Source organism: Odocoileus virginianus, chromosome 9 (genome assembly GCF_023699985.2).
Source record: "Odocoileus virginianus isolate 20LAN1187 ecotype Illinois chromosome 9, Ovbor_1.2, whole genome shotgun sequence".
Taxonomy (NCBI): domain Eukaryota; kingdom Metazoa; phylum Chordata; class Mammalia; order Artiodactyla; family Cervidae; genus Odocoileus; species Odocoileus virginianus.
The window spans coordinates 4,855,691-4,867,259 of record NC_069682.1 but is presented as its reverse complement, the minus strand read 5'-3'; positions in this window follow the sequence as shown (position 1 = coordinate 4,867,259).

The window sequence follows — 11,569 nt, the reverse complement described above, 5'->3', positions numbered from 1 at the left end:
ACTGTCAGCGTGGTAAGAGCCCAAACCCCGAGGAGCCGCTGGAAAAGGCGCAATCACAGCTCCCGCCCACAGCTTCCATTTGGTCTTCGGGGTTTTTGGTTTTTTTTTTTTTTTTTAATCTCCCAGAGTGTTAAGTTTTATCAAACATTTTGTTTTTTAAATATGCTTCTACTTAAGTCATTCCTAAAGGAGCCAACTTTGGAATCCAAAAGGAAGTTGCCAAAAATATAGATAAACCTCTATGTTCATAGAGGAGATTGGAGGCTTCTGATCGGCTGCTCATTTTCAGGCTCAGTGGTGGATCTGAGGGGGGGAGAGCCCCCCACCCAGCAAAGCTCTGCCCTCAGCACCCCAGTCCTTCCTCCTCCAGTTTGGAGTCATCATTCCCTGGATGTGTTACTTGGAGCATCATTCCCTGGGTGTGTTACTATGGCTACCCTCTTCTGAACAGTCCGTGTGGGTTTTAAATAGCTTTCCAATCAGCTGTGGGTTTTTTTGCATTTTGTTGTGTTTTTCACCCCTCTCCAGTCTTTTTCTCTTGGCTCTTATTACTATGAAATCTAATTGCTAGATTTTTTCCCCCATGAGGTTTTGAAGGATCTTGTTTTGGTTTTGTTTTTAAGAGAAGAGGAAGCAGAGAAGGTATTTGTAGAAGGCAGTTTAGTAGCAAGATGTCAATCAGAGACCAGAGCTGGCGACATCCTTAAAGATCTAAATGGTACATTTTCAGACTATAGTCTGGAGAGGCCCTGCATTCCTCAGAGGTGGCTTTGGGCTAATTTTTTGGACCACCAAAACTAAGAGAACGCTGAGCTCAAGCACACACTCACCATCACAGAAGTGACAGTTGCTCCACTTTTTCCGGTTTTACATGCTGTTTCATATTCCATAAAGGGATTTGAGCAGCTAGGCAAAAAAACATAATCTCGAAAATCAGGATTGAGCCTGGCACACGCGTTACAAGGCACAATCGACATTCGCTGAGCTGCCATTTCCACACGTATCACTGACGTTTTCCTCTGGTTGCAAGAGTTCCCTCGGCTACACAGGCTCATGGCAGTGGAGGTGTAAATGCCCCAGCTCCCTCACCTCACAGGTGGCCATCACATACGGTCCTCCTGCCTCTCTGGCCCCAGCAGGATTAAGCCCCAGGTGCCTGCAGCTGATACAGCTTGGTACTGCACCTCCTGTTAGCCACTTTCTCTCCCCTACCTCACATCCTTCCAGTGTTTCCTGGGCTCCTCTCCAGGGTTAACCACCTGCACTCCAATCCTTATCTCTGCATCAGCTTCTGGGCCAGCCCAACCAAGGCATTGCCCAAAGACATTGAACGCACTGATCAGAATTAAATATTCAAAGGAAAAAATGTTATAATTTTTTCTAAATTTTACATTCGTTTAATCTCTTTAAACGTAAAATTAAACTGAATGTCTTTTCATGATTGAATGATGAAGGAATGACTTCCTACTAAGGCCATAGGGAATTCCAGGCAATGTATTAAAAGCAACAGTACTGTGCTAGAAACTCCTCCAGGTAACAAGCAAGTAAATTGTTGTTCAAAGAATTTAGGCAAGGAACTCAAGGAACACCAGCAAAGCTTGGATTCAAAACCTATGTTGTTCCCTCAATTCAGTATCAGTACAACATAGCCATTGATTTTTTTTATTAACCTGTAATCTTCAGTTGATTCTCTTCTTATAGAGAAGAGAAAGTGAAAGTGAAAGTTGCTCAGTCATGTCTGACTCTTTGAGACCCTGTGGACTGCAGCCTGCCAGGCTCCTCAGTCCATGGGATTCTCCAGGCAGCCATGCTGGAGAGGGTAGCCTTTCCCTTCTCCCGGATATCTTCCCAACCCAGGGATCGAACCCAGGTCTCCTGCATTGCAGGCAGATTCTTTATGAGCTGAGCTACCAGCGAAGCCCCACCTACAGAGTAGGGGTCCTCAATAAAATATACAGTCTCTATATATATTCAAGTTAGTTACAAGAAAATTAACCCTGTTTTAAATTACATCAAACACATATGACTTAATGTACAGTTTACATATTATGACTTTGTATTTCTTACCAAATATATTAATATGACATTTTGTCAATATTATATAGTTTAACTCTTTAGTTCTATAAGCTGAAAGATCATACTAGTTCTCTTAACTTTCTGAATAAAGAGATAAAGGTGGACTAGACTGGAAAAGGTCAGTTTTCATTCCAATCCCTAAGAAAGGCAATCCCAAAGAATGCTCAAACTATCACACAATTGCACTCATCTCACATGCTAGCAAAGTAATGTTCAAAATTCTCCAAGCCAGACTTCAACAATACGTGAACCATGAACTTCCAGATGTTTAAGCTGGTTTTAGAAAAGGCAGAGGAACTAGAGATCAAATTGCCAACATACGCTGTATCATCAAAAAAAGCAAGAGAGTTCCAGAAAAACATCTATTTCTGCTTTATTGACTATGCCAAAGCCTTTGACTGTGTGGATCACAATAAACTGTGGAAAATTCTTAAAGACATAGGAATACCAGATCACCTGACCTGCCTCTTGAGAAACCTGTATGCAGGTCAGGAAGCAACAGTTAAAACTGGACGAGGAATAACAGACTGGTTCCAAACAGGAAAAGCAATACTTCAAGGCTGTATATTGTCACCATGCTTATTTAACTTCTATGCAGAGTACATCATGAGAAATGCTGGGCTGGAGGAAGCACATGCTGGAATCAAAATTGTCAGGAGAACTATCAATAACCTCAGATATTCAGATGACAGCACCCTTATGGCAGAAAGTGAAGAAGAACTAAAGAGCCTCTTGATGAAAGTGAAAGAGGAGAGTGAAAAAGTTGGGTTAAAGCTCAATATTCAGAAAACAAAGATTATAGCATCGGGTCCCATCACTTCGTGGCAGATGGAGAAACAGTGGAAACAGTGGCTGACTTTATTTTGGGGGATTCCAAAATCACTGCAGATGGTGACTACAGCCATGAAATAAAAAGACGCTTACTCCTTGGAAGAAAAGCTATGACCAACCTAGACAGCATATTAAAAAGCAGAGACATTACTTTGCCAACAAAGGTCCATCTAGTCAAGGCTATGTTTTTTCCAGTAGTCATGTATGGATTTGAGAGTTGGACCATAAAGAAAACTGAGCACTTAAGAATTGATGCTTTTGAACTGTAGTATTAGAGAAGACTCTTGAGAGTCCCTTGGACTGCAAGGAGATCCAACCAGTCCATCCTAAAGGAAATCAGTCCTGAATGTTCATTGGAAGGACTGATGCTGAAGCTGCAACTCCAATACTTTGGCCACCTGATGCAAAGAACTGACTCATTGGAAAAGACCCTGATGCTGGGAAAGATTGAGGGCAGGAGGAGAAGGGGACGACAGAGGATGAGATGGTTGGATGACATCACTGACTCAATGGACATGAGTTTGAGTAAACTCTTGGAGTTGGTGATTGACAGGGAGGCCTGGCATGCTGCAGTCCATGGGTCACAAAGAGTCAGACACGACTGAGCACCTACCTGAACTGAACTGAGAAAGGTTAAAAATTTTTTTCAGAAAGTTTTGTTTTCATATTAAATTTCCTTTTGTTCTCAAAATTTCCTTTTTGTTCTCATAAAAAAAAAATTCCCCTTCTTTTTAACAATGGATCCCCCTTGTCCCAGTATCACATTTCTCTGCTTAAATCATGTGTGGAATGATAAGGTCTCTCTACCCTCTGTGATACACGTTCTCCCCAGAAGGATCTTTTCCTGGTACCAACTACCAATCTTTGAAATGTATGAGGAGAGGCTGGGGGCTTACGAGGAGAAAGAGCAAGGCCAAGCCAGGACCCTACAAATGCTGACCACTTGAAAGAGAACACCAATGTTCCAGTTACTGCCTCTGCCCATTTTCATAAAGAAGTGACCCTCAGAGAATTTACAAGACTGTTTTCATTGATAGTCCAATTAATGGCTTTCCTGTATCCATGTTCATTCCTCTGTAACTATGCCCATCCACTGTGACTCTGCTCTACCATGAGGTTCACACTGGCCAATAAAATCCATCAGAAGTGATGCTGCACAGTAGCAAACTTAGGCCATGGGAGCTGGTGTATACTTGCTACTGACCTGCCTCTGGCAGGAGAACATGCTCTTTCCACGAGAGACCACATGCAAGAGAACCAAGGTGCCCAAACCAACACCCATCCACCCCTGGAGCCAGAGCTGACGAGCTGAGCAGAAAACAAACCCAGAATCATAAAGGAGCCTGCCTGAGATCTAAAGAGTATCTCAGCCAATCCCAGTCCAAACTTCCATTCTACATGATCAGGAACTAAATGAATACTTGTCTTAATGCACTAAGTTATGGGATCATTTATTATGCAGCAATAGCTAGCTAGTACTACTTTCTTATTCTGAAAGAAACTTGGGAAAACATGTTTAATGTCCAATGGGCTTATGATGCCTATGGGACCAAGTTATAGCACCCTAGTTTTACACAAGAGGAATTTCCCTCTCATCTTCTAATTATCTTTTAGAGTCTCACACTCACCTCTGTATATAAGTGATAATAAACCTGTCCTTGTGAACTTTTCTCTTTCTCTGATAAAGTTCCCCTACTTTGTCCCATGGGATAATAATAACAATACAACAGCAACATTTATTAAAGTATGTCATAAACTAGGAATTGTTTTAAAAATTCCACAATTACTGTTTTGTTTAATTTTCACCTTACTTGTAAGAGAAAATCCTATCATTATTCCAAGTTTAAGAATAAGGAAACTGAAGCAGAAAGAATTTAAGTTCTGATAGTTTGCCCATGGTCATGCAGCAGTGAAGCAGGGATTCAGTCCTAGAATACCTGCTTCCAGAGGCCCAGGGCTGGCTTAAATCTCACCTTCCCCTGCTCCATCCCTGGGACACTTGGCCTCTCTAGTGCTCCTAACAGAGTCTACCTTACATGGAACTGACTGTGTTCTAGGCAGCATTCAGAGGCGTTTACACACTGGAGTATTAATCCTCTCAATAGCCCCTATCTATTTGATTGTTCATCATTATCTCCATTTTACAGAAGAAACTAAGTCACACACAGGTCAGGTCACTCACTTGGTGACACAGCATGTTAGAGACAGAACCGTGATTCAAGCAGAAGTCATCTGGCTCCAGAATTAAACTCTATAACATCATATAATATTGCTCTCATGTCTCCTGCTCACATCAGTGACAGCCTTCTGGTATCCCCAGGGAGAGCTAGTCCTTCCTTTCATCAACATCCCATGCCTTCTTATGCAGACCACTGTTCAAACTTAAATTTATGCCAAAACAAAACTTTCTGACTGCCCATCTCCCCGTGAAAGAATTTGCTCTACAAAATTAGGAGTCGTGAACATTATAAGTTTCCCTTTGGAAAGAAAATCCTCCCATCCGTCTTGTCTGATGGGGAGCCATTGATCACACATTAATGTATTATAAAGCTAAGGGCTGCAGTGGACAGTGGGCAGTTGCTCGGGGCCCCTCCTGGGTTGGCGCACCCATGCCCCAGCTTTGGGAGTGCTGGCCAGACTCGGTTCACAGCTGTTCTCTCTACAGGCTTTCCCGCACTCAGTAAGAGCCTGCCACCCCAGACATGCCTGGGAGGGTCCTCCAGCCAGAGACTGACTAATAGAGAGGCTCGAGAAACCGACAAGATTTACACTGCAGAGCTCTCAGCGGAATCAAGCTTAAGTTAGCATCTGGCTGAGTCTGCATATTTTGGCTCTTTCCTCTTTCCTATTTTGCTTCCCTCAGTGCTTTATATGTTTCTCTTGAGAGTCCTCATCCACTGAAAGGCAAGAGAATCCCCCACCTTGGCTTTGCTTCTAGGATATCCAACCTAAGACCAAGCCTTACAATGTAAGAAGCAATTTCATTGTGGATAAAAGTTATGTTTATTCAGGGAAAGTGATATGCATTTACTTTTTTATTTTTTCATGGCAAGGTGCTTGTTACTGACACCTAAGGCTAAAAAAAATATTGCCAAGAAAAATTAAGTCTGTATCTGCTTTAATGCAAGTTAGGGTAATAACAGCTGCTGTAACAAACATATCTCAAAAGGCATTGAGTCAAATGAAGTGGAATCTTTCAGTTGGACTTTCAGGTTATTGGACCACTTGACTACACACAGTCTTAAAGACTTGGGCTCCTTCTCACACTTTCCCACCATGCCGTACTTAAGGTGGCATTCTTTCCTGCATCCTGAAGGCCATGGTACAGAAGCAACTTGCATCGAAGAACAAGAAGTATGAAGGAAGCATATGATCCCATTGAAAGGCTCTGCTCAGAAGTTATGTCGCTTCTGTCTGCACTCCACTGGTGAGAAGCAAATCACCACACCCAGCTCTATGGGAGGGTAGGCACACAGTATAGATGGTTGGCCAGCTACCATTATATTCTTACATTAAAAAAAAAAAGATGATAATAGATTTTGGTGAAGAGTCAGTAATACCCACCATAGTCCATACTAATAGTTTTGCATTGGGTCGCTATCTTTTCCGACATTCAATATGAAGAAAATGAGGACATAGGACATGACAACTTCTTAAGTTAACTGAAAAGCCTGTCTTTTTATAATTTCGAAGTTTGTAAAGCCTGTTTTAGAACATTTCTTGTCATCATAAATGGGCCCATTAAAGAAAACAGTGTTAACTCGTAAATTGTGCCTGATGTTACTCAAACTATAAATAGTTCATACTATTATGAACTATATATCTATATCTATATCTATCTATCTATATATATATATATATATATATATATAGAAACACTAGTTTCTTTCATTCCATCTTCTGTATCAGAGCTGATAGGTAGAATTTTCTGTAATGATAGAAATGTCCTCTGTGCTAGCCAATACATTAGTCACTAGACACATGCGACTTACTGAATATTTATAATAAAACTAAGATGACTGACAAAATGAGCTTTAAATATTATTTAATTTTAATTCATTTAAATTTGAAGAACTATGCATGGCAAATGGCTACCATATTGAACAGAGCAGCTCTATATAATACATCAAAATTCTGATGAGAGGGAAAGCAGTTCAGTTTGCTCATCTTGAAGCCACTGCTTCTACCAAATTTGTATTGATGGTTCCCCTAACAGCTTCTGATCCAAACAAAAGGTAAAGCTCTGTTTCTGCAAAGTCCATTACCCTTGCAGCTATCTCTTCAGCACCAGGCAGGGCTGCTGGCACAATGCAGGCTTTTAATAAATATTCACTGAGTAAATAAATGAATTAATGGTATGGGCTCTTCCCAGCTGGGCTAGAACTGCCATATATACTATGCTTTGACCTAGCCCCTAGTTCAGAGCATTTTGCAATGCAAGTAACCAAGAGTGAAACAATAATTCATAGAAATTATGCACCAGCATGATTTAGTTTCTTAGATGGGCATAATTATTGGACCAACTATATCATGGCTATAGAGTCCTCTGGCTAGATATTAGCAATGGTACAAAAAACTTATACTCTAAATAAATTCTTCATGTCCCAGATATTTTTCGTCTCTCCCATACATGAAACACAACATCATTCAGTTGACAGCTGTAAGCAACCTTACTGGAGCAGCAACACAATCAAGTACCACAAGTCATAAGCGCATCTGCCATCTGGATTCAAGACGAACATAATTTCTCCATGTCTGGGTTAATCAGAATTTAAACTCAGTCAATTGATGGACCAGACATGAAGAGCCATCATTTCATAAACATGGGCCAAGTCAGTTGCAGAGCTATTAGCACATGTATATTTTACATTTGGCTCACTTCTGTCTAGAGTAGAGCCTCCTGACCTCTGCATGATTTTTACATGCTTGCTGAATATCATGAAATAAGTCATCTTTGCAAAGATGGTCTGATTTAGAAAGAAATTCCTAGTTATGGAAATGGAACTAGAGGCAGGTTTTGTCCTCCCCCAAACTGATAGGGCTTTACACAAAAGTATACACTCACAGACATGATTAAAAACAAGCTTCCTAGTCACATCCCATTTCCCCTATATCCAGCATTGAAGAAAGGGAGAGCCCTTAACCAAAGCATGAAATAAAAGGATATAGATTTTCATCACAATGGACAAAGCATAAAATGGAGAAAAAGATGAGAAGGACCAAAGAAAGAGGTGTGAAGGATTTGAATTGATATTTCTCCAGAGAAGATATAAATAGTCAATAAAAATGTTCAGCATCATTAGCCTTTAAGAAACTGCAAATTAAAACCCCAGTGAGATTCCACTTTGTATCAGTTGGAATGACTTTAAGAAAAGAAACCTGACAACACCAAGCTCTGGGAAGAAGGCAGAGGCAACTAGATCTCTCATCCATTTGCTGGTGGGAGCATGAAGTGGAACAGACACTTTGGGAAGGGTTTGGTCAAACATATACTTGCCAGATGAACCAGAAATCCCACTCCTAGTTATGCACCCAAGAGTAATGGAAACAAGTCCACAAAAAAAAAATCTGTGCAAGGATATTTAAAAGAGTTTTATTCATGATAAAAACCTGAAATTAACTCAATCCCTTTGGGAACAGATACAAAAGTGTGATAATATCAGTCAGAAAAAAATGAAATACTGATACATGTATCAACATAGATGAATTTCAAAAACACCAAGCTAAGCAAAGAAATCCAGACTCTAAAGGCTTCCCAGGTGGCTCAGTGGTAAAGAGTCCACCTGCAATGCAGTAGACGCAGGTTCAATTCCTAGCTTGGGAAATCACCTGAAGAAGGAAATGGCAACCCATTCAGTATTCTTGCCTAGGAAATCCCATGGAAAGAGGAGCCTGGTGGGCCACAGTCCATGGGGTTGCAAAAGAGTCAGACATGATTTAGTGACTAAACAACAACAAAGGCTACACACTAATAACAAAAAAGATACATATGATCCAGCAATCCCACTACTGGGTATATACCCTGAGAAAATCATAATTCAAAAAGACATGTGTACTCCAATGTTCATTGCATCACTATGATAGCCAATCATACCCGGTTTCTATCTAGGAAGCAACCTAAATGTCTATCGAAGAATGAATGGATAAAGAAGATGTGGTGCATACATATAATGGGATATTAGCCATAAAAAGGAACAAAACTGGGTCATTTGTAGAGATGTAGATGGACCTATGCAAAAATTTATACAAAAAATATCTTCATGACCCAGATAACTGTGATGGTGTGATTACTCACCTAGAACCAGACATCCTGGAATGTGAAGTCAAATGGGCCTCAGGAAGCATTACTACAAACAAAGCTAGTAGAGGTGATAGAATTACAGTTGAGCTATTTCAAATCCTAAAAGATGATGCTACTAAAGTGCTGCACTCAATATGTCAGCAAATTTGGAAAGCTCAGCAGTGGCAACAGGACTGGAAAAGGTCAATTTTTATTCCAATCCCAAAGAAAGGAAATGCCAAAGAATATTCAAACTACTGCACAATTGCACTCATCTCACATGCTGCAAAGTGATGCTCAAAATTCTCCAAGCCAGGCTTCAACAGTAAGTAAACTGTGAAAATCCAGATATTCAAGCTGGCTTTAGAAAAGGCAGAGGAACAGGAGATCAAATTGCCAGCATACACTGGATCATTGTAAAAGCAAGAGAGTTCCAGAAAAATGTCTACTTTGGCTTTTTTGACTATGCCAAATGCTTTGACTGTGTGGATCACAACAAACTGTAGAAAATTCTTAAAGAGATGGGAATACCAGACCACCTGACCTGCCTCCTGAGAAATCTGTAAGCCAGTCAAGAAGCAACCATTAGAACTGGACATGGAACAACAGACTGGTTCCAAATAGGAAAAGGAGTATGTCAAGGCTGTGTATTGTCACCCTGCTTATTTAACTTATATGCATGAAAAAAACCTGGGCTGGAAGAAGCACAAGCTAGAATCAAGATTGCCAGGAGAAATATCAATAATGTCATATATGCAGAGCAATATCAATAACCTCAGATATGCAGATATGCATAAATATCAATAACCTCATATATACAATAACCTCAGATACACCATCCTTATGGCTGAAAGCAAAGAAGAACTAAAGCGCCCCTTGAAAAAAGTGAAAGAGGAGAGTGAAAATATTGGCTTAAAACTTAACACTCAGAAAACTAAGATCATGGCATCTGGTACCATTGGTTCATGGCAAATAAATGGGGAGACAATGGAAACAGTGACAGACTTCATTTTGGGGGGGCTCCAAAATCACTGCAGATGGTGACTTCAGCCATGAAATTAAATGACACTTGCTCCTTGGAAGAAAAGTTATGACCAACCTACACAACATATTAAAAAGCAGAGACATTACTTTGCCAACAAAGGTCTGTCTAGTCAAAGCTATGGTTTTTTCAGTAGTCATGTATGGATGTGTGAGTTGGACTATAAAGAAAGCTGAGTGATGAAGGATTGATGCTTTTGAACTGTGGTGTTGAAGACACTTGAGAGTTCCTTAGACTGCAAGTAGATCCAACCAGCCCATCCTAAAGGAGATCAGTCCTGAATATTCATTGGAAGGACTGATCCTGAAGCTGAAAGTTCAACACTTTGGCCACCTGATGCGAAGAACTGAATCATTTGAAAAGACCCTGATGATGGGAAAGATTGAAGGTGGGAGAAGGGATGAGATGGTTGGATGGCCACTGACTCAATGGACATGAGTTTGAGTAAGCTCCTGGAGTTGGTGATGGACAGGGAGGCCTGGCGTGCTGCAGTCGTTGGGGTCATAAAGAATTGGGCACGACTGAGTGACTGAACTGAACTGAGATGGATCTAGTGTCTGTCATACAGGGTGAAGTAAGTCAGAAAATCAAATACTGTATATTAATATATACATGTGGAATATATAGAATCTAAAAAATAGCACGGAAGAGCCTATATTTGCAGGGCAGGAATAGAGGCACATGGAGAGAACATGCGTGCGGACACGGGGTGGGACAGATGGGGAGGTCGGGACTGATACATCCACTACCATATGTGAAATGGACGGGGAGTGGGAGCCGTCATGTAACACAGGGAGCTCGGCTCGGTGCCGAGGGCCAGGGGTGGGAGGGCCAGGGGAGGTCCAGGGCTGAGGGGTGTACACACACACAGGGCTGGTTCACTTTGCTTGTCAGCAGACCCTAACACAGCATCATGAAGCGGTTATAATTTAATAAAAGAAAAAGCAGCAGCAGACTCAAGACAGGGAGAAGAAACTGGTGGTTACCAGCGGGGAGAGTTAACGGGAGGCGGCGTTCAGGTAGGGCACCGAGGGATTCAAACTATCAGGTACAGAGGAGGCTACACGGATATATTGTACAACGCAGGGAATACAGCCCACGCTGCTGCTAAGTCGTGTCTGACTCTGTGCTACCCCATGGGTGGCAGCCCACCAGGCTCCTCTGTCCCTGCGATTCTCCAGGCGAGAAGACTGGAGTGGGTTGCCATTTCCTCCTCCCAATATAGCCAATATGTTAACATAATTATAAGCAGTGTATAACCTTTAAAATTGTGAATCGCTATATTGTACACCTGTATTTTATGCATAAACTATGCTGCTGCTGCTGCTAAGTCGCTTCAG